This window comes from Taudactylus pleione, unplaced genomic scaffold (genome assembly GCF_031769625.1).
Source record: "Taudactylus pleione unplaced genomic scaffold, aTauple2 ptg000642l, whole genome shotgun sequence".
NCBI classification, from domain to species: domain Eukaryota; kingdom Metazoa; phylum Chordata; class Amphibia; order Anura; family Myobatrachidae; genus Taudactylus; species Taudactylus pleione.
The window spans coordinates 1,123,988-1,138,677 of NW_028285044.1; positions in this window are offsets into that span (position 1 = coordinate 1,123,988).

Here is a 14,690-nt window from a genome sequence, read left to right on the forward strand (position 1 = left end):
ATTCGGGCGGTCCGCACAGCCTTGGTGATTGAGGACGAAGTTCCCCCAGCGGCTAAATCTAAGTATGCCTTTTTCAAAAGATGTGAAGGGCGATGCCACAGTCTTTCCTCTTTCGGGTCAGTTGGTGGACCATTTAGAGGAGGCGTGGAAACAACCTGGCAAAAGATACCAGCCGCAGAGACGCCTGGCGGTGGCTTATCCGTTCGCGGATAATTATTTTGCTAAGTGGGAATCCCCTCCACAGGTGGATTCTCACGTGACCCGTCTTGTCCGTAGTGCCACATTGCCGATGCCATCCATGTCCTCCCTTAAGGATGCTACGGACCGCAAGGTAGAAATCTGCCTGAAGTCCGCTTATTCCCTTGCAGGGGGGGCAGCACGGCCGGCTATGGCCATTTGCTGGGTTGCCAGAGCGATGGAGCGCTGGGCGGATTCATTAGAGGCTTCTTTTGAATCCGACTGTCCGGCCGAACAGGCGGAGTTGATTGGCAATCTCCGTGATTCGGCCACCTACATCAACGAGGCGGCTCTAGACATTAGTACTCTGGTGTCTAGAATTTCTTCAGCAGCGGTGGCTGCTCGTCGCACCTTGTGGCTGCGATCCTGGAAGGCGGACGCAGATTCCAAGAAAGGTCTGGAAGCGTTGCCGTTTACCGGAGAAGTTCTCTTCGGTCCGGATCTGGATAAGATTGTGGCCACGCTGGCGGCAGCCAAATCTGCTTGTCTCCCGTCGGCCGCTGCTCCTTCTGGTTCGGGACCATCGTCCTTTCGGTCATCTAGGGCCCAGGGCAGGCCCAAACCACAGTCGTTTCCTCGACAGGCTGGCCCTAAGAAATCGGTCAAGCCCCGGAAGCAGGCATGGAGTACCAGACGTCCGGCCCCCAAGCCAGATGACAAGCCTGCGGCCTGACGGTCCGGGCCTCCCTTTGGGGGATCCCAGGGTGGGAGGCCGCCTGCTACAGTTCGCCCAGTGTTGGTCGACCACTACGACAGACACTTGGGTTCTGGAGGTGGTTTCCCACGGATACGCCCTCTCCTTCCGGCACAGACCCCCGGCTCGCTTCTTCACCATGGGTCTCCCATCAGACCGGAACAAGGCTACGGAGCTGCGGAAGGTATTGCACACTATGCTCCAGGCTGGAGTTATAGTGGCTGTTCCATTCTCCCAGAGGGGCCAGGGTTTCTATTCAAATCTATTTTTGGTACAGAAACCCAATGGGTCATATCGTCCGATTCTCAACCTCAAAGCACTCAACAAGTCTTTGCGGGTCCCGAAGTTTCAGATGGAGACCCTACGGTCCATCATTCTGGCGCTGGAACCTGGGGACTACTTGGTGTCATTGGACATACAGGACGCTTACCTGCATGTCCCTATTCTTTTGCGCCATCAACAGTTCCTCAGGTTTGCAATCCGCAGCGACCACTTCCAGTTTCGGGCGTTACCTTTTGGCCTGGCAACAGCACCACGTGTTTTCACCAAGGTGATGGCGGTCATGGCGGCTTCTCTGCGGCTGCAGGGAGTCCGCATGTTGCCGTATTTGGACGACCTGTTATTGGTGGCAGGATCTCCAGAGCTCCTGTTACGCCACTTGGACCTGACCATTGCACTGCTGCAACGGCACGGCTGGCTAATCAACTGGCAGAAGTCCACTCTAATCCCGTCTCGGAGGATTCTGCATCTTGGAGCCTTATTGGACTCGGGACAGCAAAGGATCTTCGTGACGGAGGACAAGATCTCTGCTTTACAGTCAAGGGTGCGCAGTTGCCTGCACAGCCGCCGGGTGTCCTTACACTCGGCGATGAGGTTACTGGGCTCCATGGTGTCGGTGTTCGACATGGTGGAATACGCCCAGTTTCACTCCAGACCTCTGCAGCACCTGATCCTGTCCAAGTGGAACGGGCTGGCTCAGTCTCTGAAGTCCCAGACGATTGTGCTCACCCAGGAGGTTCGCCTGTCCCTTGCGTGGTGGTTACAGACGACCCACCTCAACAAGGGACGTCCGTTCTGGGTTCCAAATTGGGTCCTGTTGACAACGGACGCCAGTCTTCGGGCCTGGGGAGCAGTTTCGGGTCCACACTTGTTCCAGGGCAGGTGGACGCCGACAGAAGCGGAGCTTCCAATAAATATCTTGGAACTCCGTGCGGTCTTCAATGCTCTCCAGCAGGCACAGCGGTTTCTCCAGGGTCGCCCGGTGCAGGTCCAGTCGGACAACGCTACCACCGTGGCCTACATAAACAGGCAAGGAGGAACTCGCAGTCGGGCGGCTCTCGTAGAGGTCTCTCGGATCCTGGTTTGGGCAGAGCGCAATCTTCCGGCCATATCAGCGGTCTTCATCCCGGGAGTGCTAAATTGGGAGGCGGACTTTCTAAGTCGCCAGGACGTTCATCCGGGGGAATGGTCCCTGCACCCGGACGTTTTTCAACTACTGGTGGACAGGTGGGGTCTTCCAGAAATCGACCTCATGGCGTCCCGGCACAACAACAAGTTGCCGGTGTACGGGTCTCGCACAAGAGACGAAGGGGCGTCTCTGGTGGATGCTCTGTCCGTCCGGTGGACGTTCCGGTTCACATACCTGTTCCCTCCGGTCTCCCTTCTTCCACGGGTAATCCGGAAATTCAAACAGGAAGGAGGGACGCTCCTGTTGATAGCTCCCGCGTGGCCCAGCCGGCACTGGTTCTCAGACCTTCAGGGTCTGTCCGTGGACAGTCCTCTGCGGTTGCCGCTACGACCGGACCTTCTGTCTCAGGGTCCTTGCCTTCACCCGGACCTGACTCGGCTGTCTTTGATGGCGTGGCTGTTGAGACGGCCATGCTGAGGTCCCGGGGGTTTTCCAGCTCTGTGGTGCGTACCATGTTACGAGCTCGGAAACCGTCTTCCGCGAGGATATACCATCGCGTGTGGCATACGTTCTTCCAGTGGTGTCGACCGAGAGGTTATGCACCGAGGGAGTTTCGTCTGTCTCGGATTCTCGCCTTCCTGCAAGCGGGACTAGATCATGGGCTTCGCCTTGCTTCTTTGAAGGTACAGGTTTCGGCCCTATCTGTCTGGTTTCACCGTAGGATTGCTACAATCCCGGATGTGCGCACCTTTATGCAGGGTGTTCTCCGCATTCAGCCGCCCTTTGTTCCACCTGTGGCGCCTTGGGATTTGGCTGTGGTCCTGAGGGCTCTCCAAGGACCGCCGTTTCAATCACTGGGCTCAGTGGATCTTAAATGGCTAACAGCTAAGACTGTTTTCCTTCTGGCCATTGCTTCGGCCAGACGTGTTTCTGAGTTAGGGGCTCTTTCTTGTAGACCCCCTTTCTTGGTTTTTTATGGGAACAGGGCAGTGCTCCGCACTCGGCCCGAGTTTCTTCCCAAAGTTGTTTCCCAGTTTCATGTTAACGAGGAAATAGTTGTTCCAGCCTTTAACTCACCGGGTCTTTCCGTGGGTGAGGCCTCTTTGGATGTTGTGCGGGCCTTAAGGACTTATGTTGACCGCACTTCTTCGTTTAGGAAGTCGGACGCTTTGTTTGTCCTCTATGGCTTCCGTAAAAAGGGTTGGCCTGCTTCAAAGCAAACTTTGGCAGCCTGGATCCGTATGGCTATTTCTGAAGCTTATCTTCATGAAGGCCTACCGGTCCCTCCTTCTCTGAAGGCTCATTCCACTAGGTCTGTGGGTCCTTCGTGGGCAGCTCGACATGGTGCCTCGGCAGTTCAGATCTGCAAGGCTGCTACGTGGTCTTCTGTCCATACCTTCGTGAGGTATTACAGGTTTGACACCTTCGCCTCTCAGGATGCTTCCTTCGGGCAGCGGATTCTCCTTTCTGCACAGGAGCGTCCCCACCCTTAAAGGATACTGCTTTGGGACATCCCCAAGGTATCCTGTGGATACCCTATGGACCCTGAAGTAGAAAATATGAGATATGGTAAGAACTTACCCTTGTTATCTCTATTTCTACGAAGTCCATAGGGTTCCACAGGACTCCCGCCCTGTCGCACCTGTGCTGCAGATGGGCTTTGCTCTGGTCACCGGTTTTCCGTCTCCCTCTGGTGAGAATGTGATTCTTGTATGTGTCCAGATCTTTGTTCTCTCTCTTCCTTCTCCTCCTCCGGCCTATGGCTTGGTAACTAACTGAGGTGCCTTGGCCCGGGGGCGGGGTATAGGAGGGGGACCTAGTGCATCCTGGGAGGCTGAAAGCTTAACTCTTTGGTGCCCTGCGACTGACGTCACACCTATACCCAAGGTATCCTGTGGAACCCTATGGACTTCGTAGAAATAGAGATAACAAGGGTAAGTTCTTACCATATCTCATATTATTTATGCAGCCCCTTTGCGGTATTTTCATGGGGCTATCTGGAATCAAAGGTAATAACAAAGGGGGTGGAGACAGTCCCCTCCCATCATTACCCCTAGGCAGTGGGTGATTGGCCGTTTAAGCCACCGGGAAGATTTCCTGTGGGCCGATATGCTCTTGGGGCCGTCACGTCTGTCGGCCGGCAACTTTTTTATCATTTTGTCCCAGCCCCACCCCCTCATAGACAGCTGTCTGTCTGTGGAAGAACAGGGAAACTATTTTTTGTATGTCGGGCATTAGATGCCAGTGTCAGAGTCAGAGCCACGCTGAGAGCCTGCCTTGTGCTGCTGCCTGGTGCTGTGTTGCATGTGTAATGACATACATGTGTCATGTGAGCGCTGTGCCCACCCTCTCCCTGACACCGACTGCTGTCACCCTCTCCCTGTCACCCACTGCTGTCACCCTCTCCCTGTCACCCTCTCCCTGTCATCCACTGCTTATTATTATTTTCATGTGGGGCCTGTTTTTTTTTGCGAGCATAGAAACATAATTATTTTCACGTGGGGGCTAATGTGTTTTTTTTTTATTTCTTTATGGGTAGCCTATGGGGGGTATTCAATTAGCCGCAGGGTTTCCCCCATGACTAATTACCGTCAAAAAGGCTGTTCAATTAAATATCCTTTTTCTCACGCCGGGAAATCGGGATTATTTCAACAGGGGGCGCCGAAATCTATTTCCGCTTACCAAAAAAATTAGGCTCAGGCCGGCCCTGCTAGCACCCTTACTACATAATTTAGAGCATGGAGTCTGGCATTGTAATATGCACATCAGTCAGAGGCACAATATTGGTAAGTCCTGCAAATATTTAGACTGTGTAGTGCAGCATTGGTTTATTTTTGGGGCGTGGGTCCCCCTGGATTGCTTTAGTTGATCTGCACCAAAGTACAACACATTTTTCCTTCAACACGTTTTAATGCTTCACTGTCTGTTTTTTATATATGTATTTCACTTTTTTATTTTTATTCTTTATATGCAGCTGCACTTAACTATTTCCTTTACACTTCACTTTTCTTATTATAGCGGAGCCTTGGGGTGGCTTAGCTGGGCTAATTTGGGGGTGTCCTGCACTCTGGATTTAAACCCTAGTATGGTAGGGACCTACCCTACAGAGGTTACCCGGATGTGGTGGTTAGGCCCATAACCTTGGCAAAGATTATGCCAAAAATTTATTTATTTATATATAACCAGTTAATTTGGAGTTGTGCACTTGTATTTCTTTTTGTATATATATCAATTGTCTCCACAGGTAGCACCTCCAATTATATATATATTTATATATATATGTTCAGGATGTGCAGTCTGAGGCCCATTTTCTATATAATGACATCTCACAATGTAAGGTATGTGTCAGAGTCGTGGGATTCCTGGACTGTGTTCCCGGGCTGGGCCTTGGACCTGTATTACTCAGCTTGGATGCTCGCTGGAGGAGACTAGGTTTGATGAAGTTCCTCCGCATTACAGGATGCAGAAGACTGGTAGAGGATTGATATAGCACGGGAGTTGCTTGATGCGGCTGGAAAGCCGTGTAGTGGATGGTGGAAGCACAGACTGCTAGGTGCGGCTAAGGAGCCGTATGGTAAAGATGGCAACACGGGCTGCTGGGTGCGGCTAAGGAGCCGTAGAGTGACGGTGTAGCTTGGGCGCTACTTGGAGCGGCTCAGTAGCCGAATGGAGGTGGTGGTAGCGTGGAAGCTACTTGGAGCGGCTGGGTAGCCGTATGGAGATGGTGGTAGCATGGAAACTACTTGGAGTGGCGGGGTAGCTGTATGGAGACGGTGGTAGCTCGGACGCTACTTGGAGCGGCTGGTTAGCCGTATGGAGACAGTGGTAGCGTGGAAGCTATTTGGAGTGGCTAAGTAGCCACATGGAGACGGTGGTAGCTCGGACGCTACTTGGAGCGGCGACAACACCTATGGAGCGCAGTGGTGAGGCTCACTAGTTAAACTAGGGGACTTGTTGCACTGGCAACTTGCTGGGAGAAGTGGAGATCCTTTTATAGGGAGTGCTGGATGTTCATTGGAGGAGATCGCGTCACATGAGCAATCCAAGATTGCTGCGCCCATGGACCGTAGGACAGCATGTTTTAGCATGTAAGTATTGGAGCCGGAGCGGCCATCCGTAGCTGGCGTGGAGGAGAGAAGACAGCGGGACCCGTCAGAGAGAACAGCGGGCAGCGCTGCATATCGTGGGAGCCGGAAAGCGCAGCGGGATAGGACCCGCAAAGGTAAGTGTCGGGATCTGAGTCTGAGGTCTCTGTTGCGGGCTGTGACAGTATGCTTACTTTAACCTAAATGTAAATAATGATAGATAGATAGAGTGAGATGAAGGTACTGTAGCATGTGATTTATAACCTCAATAGACTGATCAAGTGAATTGCTGACTGGGCCTCATTCAGAGGCGGTCGGAGGATGCAAGCGGTCGCTCAGAAACTGGGCGGCCACTTGCATCCTGACCGCCCGCCTCTGTTGTGGTCGTTAGGCTGTGGGTTAACACCCACAGCTCTAACGACCGCTCCGGTGATGGGAGACCATCGCGACCATCGGGGCTTACGATGAGACCCTAGAGTAGGGTCTCCCTTGTCGTAAGCCCCGGAGAGCTTCTGGCTCTGTCAGAGCCGGAAGCTCTCCACTGACATCACTAGTGATGTCAGTGGGGCCGCCCCCAAATGGTAGGCGTTCCCATGGGAACGCCTCCATTTGGGCTGCTACCCCCCCGGCCCGCCTTCCAAACGGGGCGAGTTGTCAATCAACATCGACAGCTCGCCCCCTTTGGATCGAGACCCGCTACGACCAGTGCTGTCGGTCGTAGCGGGTCTCACGCATGCGCACCACGGCGCCGGCGCATGCTCTGTGGGGGGCCATCGACCCGATACGAGCACATCGGCGCTAACGACCGGGTCTGAATGACCCCCACTGTGTGGTGTAAACTTATATTAACATAGATTATAGATTATAAATAGATTGAGTAAATACATAGATAGCAATTGTAAAATGCATGCAGGAGGTGATTACTCACCTCAGTATACTGACCATGTGACCTGTTGCATCATAAAGAGCCTTTGTGATGTCACTCAGATTTGGTAGGTGTGAGGACCGGATTTGGGAAAAACTGGTTTATTGGGAACGACCCCAGACTGACTTGTTTTGCGGCTGGTTGAATAATTTTGAGGTGAGGAGGTTTTTTTTTTAATTTGTTTTTTTTTTTTGGCAGAGCTACTCCTATTAATTATAATAAACTTTAGTATATAGGCCTAATCCAGAGGTGGACGGAGTTGTTATTGCTGCTGTTTGCATGGAAGCAGCAGTGATAGCTCTAATATGATAATCAGGGACGGATTGGGAACTTAAAGTGGCCCTGGAAATTATTCTGAAAGTGGCCTCACATAGGCGGAGTCAAATAAACTGTAGGTGACTCCATATAGAAACCTAGATGGGGTTATCAAATCCCTTGCCCTAACAACAATACAATACAGAGATTATCCATGTGTCTCCAGCACAGGATAGATGGCATGCATGTTGTCACAATACAGGACAGACAGCATCCCAGTGACTGCCATACATCCATGGTCTGTGTCTGCCAGGCTGTGTGGGGACTCGCAAGGGACAAAGCCGGCTTATCCGTTGAGAACAACTAATGGGCCGTTGCACCCCCCTGCACGTGGGTTTCCAATGCCCCTCCCTGCAGGTGTCTGGTGCCCCTCCCCACAGCAGACCGTTGCCCCTCCTCCTCTGCCACATCCCCATTCACCTCTTCTGTCGGTGTCTTCGGCCAGCGAGTGTGGCCACATGTCTGCGGTGCCAGCTCGGCAGTGCAGACACAGCAGGGAGGGATCTTAATAGATCCCTCTGCTGGCTGCATAGGCTGTGCTGGCTGGTATTTCTTCACAGGCTGCCGTGTAATCAGCAGCCTGTGAAGGAAATCGGGGGCTGAACGCCATCTCGGAGTGGCGTTCACTAACACCATCAAATTCTGAAAAATCTTTTATTTCGGAACTTGATGAATAGCACTGACACTTATTTTTACAAAAGTATGTGAAAATGTTCATTTTCACATGCTTTTGTAAAAATAAGTGATGATGCATAGGCCCCTATGGGGCCTATTCATCATCACTTAATTTATACAAAAACAGGTGAAAAATAAAATTTTCACCTAATTCTGTATACTTTAATAGGGGTATTCAATATAGGAGCGATAAGTCCGTTTTTGTGTTAATATCGGAGGTATGACGTCATTATCGCAGGTTTTACTTTTACACCGTATTCAATTTCAGAGACTTATCGCAGTTTTGAAAAGTCTTTGATAAAAAACGGGGATAACTTTTCACCACTGAATAGGTGGCGAAAAAAAGTGCAGAATTGAGGTTTAGTGGTGCAGGTTTAAAAAAAATAGCCTGCACCCTTCAGAATGACCCCTTGAAACGATCTGTGTCAAAAAAAAAAAAATGGGACACCCCAAAAAAAGCACTTTGAATTTGGGGGCCAAAGAAAAAAAATGTTGGGGAACAAAGTTAAAAAATAGCGAACTTGACTCTGGGGGGGTCCCCAAGTATGCCCCAGGTGTTTTTTTCATTGCAGCTCCTTGCGCAAGTGGGTTTTTCACGATTTTTTCAAGTCTCTTTTGCAACTTTAAAATATGCTGACCCCCATTTTCAAGTACCCCAAATTTGCTGGGCATAGTTATTTTTCGCAAAAAAAAAATTCTAAATGCTCTTCTGCACCACTTTCTTCAAAGTCGCCGACTTCCTTCATGAGTTAAAAATGGGGGTACCCATAGTGATCCCCCATGTCTAGACATCATTAGGGGGGTCCCTAGAATATTTCCCGAAAATTCCCGTTTTTGTTAACCTTTAAAAAAAAATTTTTTTAAATTTAGAAAAAAGATTACATAAGGTCCCCCCCCAAAAGCCAAACCAGCCCCAGGCTAGCCAGCCAGTGGTGGTTTCTAAAAATACGGGGAACAAAATGTGTAGGGTTCCACCGTATTTTAGAAACCAACACCAGGCTGCAGGGACTAGTGCTGGTTTTAAATATAGGGGGCAAAAACGACATGGGGTACCCCCTATATTTAAGACCAGCACCAGACCCAACTGACTGGGGTGCAATGCCACAGCCCGGAGACCCAATCACCGGGGCTCCAGGTCCAAAGCATTACACCCCAAGTCGGTCAGCGCAAGCCGGTGATCTCGAGGGAGTCGGGGACCCCCCAAAAAAGGGTTCCCCCTCTCCCGAGCACCACAGGCTTACGCTGAAGCCTGGGGCTCATCCCCATACCCCTGGTGCAGTGGGTATGGGGGTAATAGGGGGGCCAAATAATGTAACACTATTGTACTTTACAGTGGAACTACAAGTGCCAGCATGCCTGCCATTTTGCACTTGTGGAACTACAAGTGCCAGCAGACATGCGGCACCTGTAATTTCACTGTAAAATAAATAGTTAAAAAAAGACAAAACACACACACCGTGCCCAGTATAAGTTTATTACATACACATACTTACCTATACCAGAAGTTTCTGTCCCCTTCTCCAGTAGAGATCCATGGTAGCTGGCCCTGCAAGAAAGATTTCATACTAACCTACATCCAGCGCTGGTCTCCGCAGTAATCCATGGGTGTTTTAAAACAAAAATACGTGTTACCCGATCCACGCTACAAGCTATCTGTATGTGTGTTGTCACACATACAGGTAGCTCCCGAATGGCCGCTTCACGGGGCATTGCAGTCCCGTCAGCCAATCAGCGGCAGTGCTCACTGTAGAGCGGCCGCTCATTGGCTCCGACAACTGACAGTTCCCACGTGGGCTGACTCACCCACGTGGGAACTGTCAGTTGCCGGAGCCTATCAGCTGCCGCTGATTTGCTGACAGGACTGCAATGCCCCGTGAAGTGCCGGCAGCGGCCATTCGGGAGCTATCTGTATGTGTGACAACACACATACAGATAGCTTGTAGCGTGGATCGGGTAACACGTTTTTTGTTTTAAAACACCCATGGATTACTGCGGAGACCAGCGCTGGATTTAGGCGAGTATGAAATCTTTCTTGCAGGGCCAGCTATCATGGATCTCTACTGGAGAAGGGGATAGAAACTTCTGGTATAGGTAAGTATGTGTATGTAATAAACTTATACTGGGCACGGTGTGTGTGTTTTGTCTTTTTTTAACTATTTATTTTACAGTGAAATTACAGGTGCCGCATGTCTGCTGGCACTTGTAGTTCCACAAGTGCAAAATGGCAGGCATGCTGGCACTTGTAGTTCCACTGTAAAGTACAATAGTGCTACATTATTTGGCCCCCCTATTACAACCATACCCACCGCTCCAGGATGAGCCCCAGGCTTCAGCGTAAGCCTGTGGTGCTCGGGAGAGGGGGGACCCTTTTTTGGGGGTTCCCCGACTCCCCCGGCTTGCGCTGACCGACTTGGGGTGTAATGCTTTGGACCTGGAGCCCCGGTGATTGGGTCTCCGGGCTGTGGCATTGCACCCCGGTCGGTTGGGTCTGGTGCTGGTCTTAAATATAGGGGGTACCACACGTCGTTTTTGCCCCCTATATTTAAAACCAGCACTAGTCCCTGCAGCTTGGTGTTGGTTTCTAAAATACGGTGGAACCCTACACATTTTGTTCCCCGTATTTTTAGAAACCACCACTGGCTGGCAAGCCTGGGGTTGGTTTGGCTTTTGGGGGGGGACCTTATGTCATTTTTTTCTAAATTTTTTACTAATTTTTTTTACAGGTTAACTAAAACGGGAATTTTCGGGAAATATTCTAGGGATAACCCCCATTTTTAACTCCTGAAGGAAGTCGGGGTTTCTAATAGCCGCGGCAGGGAAAAACACCTTGCAAAGCTATTTAAAAACCCGACTTTCTGAAGCAGGCAAAAACGGGGTTACCCATAGTGATCCCCCATGTCAGGACATCTTTAGGGGGGTCCCAGGCATATTTCCAGAAAATTCCCGTTTTTTTCCTTAAATGGGCTCATGGGTCATTTTCTGAAAAACAGAGATAATTTTTCTAAGCACTATAGCAAGTGAAAAAAAATGCAGAATAGGGGTTTGGGGGTGTAGGCTTATAAAAAATAGCCTGTAGTTTTGGGAATGTCCCCTTAAAAGGAAATGTTAAAAAAAAAATGTCCTACAAAAAATTGGGACACCCTTAAAAAAAAAAATTGGGGTTTAAAAAAAAAATAGGAAAAAATTGTTTAACAATAGGGAAATAGGTTCAGGGCTATTCTGCAAGTATGCGGCAGGTGTTTTGAAGAATAGAATTATAGCGGCAGATGCACAGAATTTTTAAAAACTTACTTTATGGACTTAAAAATATGCTAGTACCCATTTTCATGTACCCCAAATTTGATGGGACCACTTAAAAAAACAAAAAAAAATAACCTAAGTGCTCTTCTGCAACACTTCTTCAATGTCGGGAAAAAAACACCTGCTGCGGCTATTTAAATCCCCGACTTTCATTTAAAGGCTAAAACGGGGGTACCCATAGCGATCCCCCATGTTTTTACAACTTTCGGGGGTCTTACAAATTTTTTATGGAAAAAATCGTAACTTTACGCAAATCCAACTTCGGAGGTTCCCATTTTCGATAATTTTATATTGAATACGGGGATAAGCGGGAGCGCGTCCGATACTTTAACGCAGGTAAAAACTCTGATATGAAACGTTAACTTCGACAGTGAAGTTAACGTTTCATATTGAATACCCCTCTATGTGTCAGTCTCATTCATTAATCATGTAACGAAGGAGATATCACACATATCTCCTGGTTACAATTGTGAATCGATAACTTCCACCGTCCCCATACTTTAGTATGGGGATGCAGAAATTATGGAATTCATCAAGTTCCGAAAAAGCTTTTTTTTCAGAACTTGACTGAGAAGTTTTTCGCCACCCTGAGGTGACATACAGCTTCCGATAGTCTTCACAGGCTGCGGTTTATATGGCAGTCTGTGAAGATATACATGTCAGCCACAGCAGAGGGATCTATTAAGATCCCTCCCTGCTGTGTCTGCACTGCAGAGCCCAGGAACTGAGAGCTCCCGGGCACCGCAGTGAGAGTGTGACGGAGGGGATGAGAGGATGCGCGGCCGGGGGTGTTTGGCACAGGATGCAGGATCAGACTCCAGCGATGTTGCCGAGGACAGCAGCCGCGTAATTACCGGCGGGGGAGCGCATTCCATCCCGGCCAGCCAGAAGGTCAGCAGCCGCCTGACAGGGCTCCAGCAATTACAGACGGGGGAACCGTGGCTGCAGCTGATCGTGAGTCAGGACACTTCACTGCCCCAGCTCCCCAGTCTGCTCCCTTTCCCCGGCATCCTACTTGTCCTCTGTTGGCTGCTGCGGAGCGGGCGGGGTAGGCAGCGGAGAACAGAACGCAGCTGCAGCTCCCTGCAGTAGGGGGTGCGGGGGCAGGCAAACATCAGCGGCAGTGGTGGTGGGGGCAGGGGGTGCGGTGGGGGCAGACGGACATCAATGGTGGAGGGAAGGAGGTGCGGGGGCAGATGGTCATCCACGGGGACCCTTGGAAAGGGGAGCAGGATCGCACACCAGCGCCCACTTTGAAGGGAGAGCCAGATCGGAACCGGCGGCCGTGCTGAGGGGGGTACCGGATCGCACATCGGCACCTGCTGTAAGGGGAGAACTGGAGCTGACACTGGCAGGGGGTGGGAGCATGCTGGACCGCTGTCTCTGCTCCCACTCCCGGCTGCTGCTATCTGGGGGAATGGGGGGTGGAATAGAGAGGGTGGGTGGGCAGAGGCAGTGAGGAAATCCTTGTGGATACCTCAGCTGCACAGGAAAAGTATCACTTTTCCGAAAAGCTGACTTCGCAAAAAGAGCAGCTTTTCGGAAGTTATACTTTTGTGAGGGAGGCAAGATGCATACCTCCAAAATATTTTTTAAACTTGCAGCGAGTTTAAAACATAATTATCACTAGTGCCCCTATGTAACTAAATGGCCAAAGTGCTCCATATGATATTAAAGCTGCTCCCAATTTTAATTAGAATAGACATAGTAAAGCAGTAACAAAGGATAGTGCTGTGTGTAACTGAAACCAATAAATAACAGCAATGAAAATTAAATTAACTGCTAAATGCAAGCTGTATGAGAGTACTAAAAAATAAAAATAAGACGTGAAAAAATTCAAAAATGCTAAACATAGACAACACAAAAAGAAAATCAGTGCTATAGCTTCTATGGTGAATGATTAATACCCCTTTTACGCTGGAGCTAAAACCCGCGTAGCCTGTGAAACCCTGCTGTGAGAACAGAGCACTACCTGGAGTGCGCTGCAAGCCGGCTGATTGGTCCGGCTTCAGTGGCGCTCTCCAAGCGTCCACTTTCATGCTGGGAAAGCCGGGTCTATGCAGAACCGACTCCGGTGTGAGCGGCGCCAACTCGGGAATATCCCGGGTCGGCGCTGGCTAAATTCCAGGTCTGATACGGACAGGAACTCTGGGCCTGATTCAGACCCGCTCGCGAGTGCTGAGCGCTCGCAAGCGGGTTCACATTGCCCCAGTGCGCATGCACACGACGGACCCGGCTCCGTCGTGCGCATGCGCGAGACTCGGATAGCGACAGCCAAGCCGTCGCTATGGGTCTTGTACCAAATGGGGTGTGCTGTCGATGGTGAGTGACGCCTACCGTCTGGGGCGGCCCCACTGACATCACAAGTGATGTCAGTGGGAGTGCTTTCGGCTCTGATAGAGCCAAAAGCACTCCAGGGCTTGCGGCAATGAGACCCTACCACAAGGGTCTTGTCGCAAGCCCGATGGTCTTGACCATCGCGACCATCTTCCTGGCCGCTCGCTATAGCTGTGGGTGGTCACCCACAGCTATACGAGCGGCCAGGAGGCCACTCTAAAAATTCAGAAGGACGGCCCTGATTCAGAGAGAGCGCTCTGTCAGAGCGTCCAGCTCTGAATCAGGGCCTCTGTTCCAACTCCTGGTCAGACCCGGAATTTTGGTGGAAAAGGGGTATTAGTGACCAAACACTTGTGACCAGGAAAAGAGATCTGACCCTAACTTTCCCTAGGGCATCCTGTGGTGTGACGGATCCTGTTGTCTGGCTGCTGTTCACTGCCGCTCCGTTTCTGTCGATCCCCAATGGCTGATGGTAGTGTGCGGATCTTACATGTTGCTGGTGTCCCTAGATGTCTGTGTGTTCAGTGATGGGGGGAGCAGAGTGAGTGAGGGGGTTACAAGGGGTCTAGCAGTTATTGTGGGAGCAGAGTGAGTGAGGGGATTACAGGGAGATTAGCAGTGATGGGGAGCAGAGTGAGTGAGGGGGTTACAGAAGGACTAGCAGTGATGGGGGAGCAGAGTGAGTGAGGGGATTACAGGGTTGTGTGCAGTGAT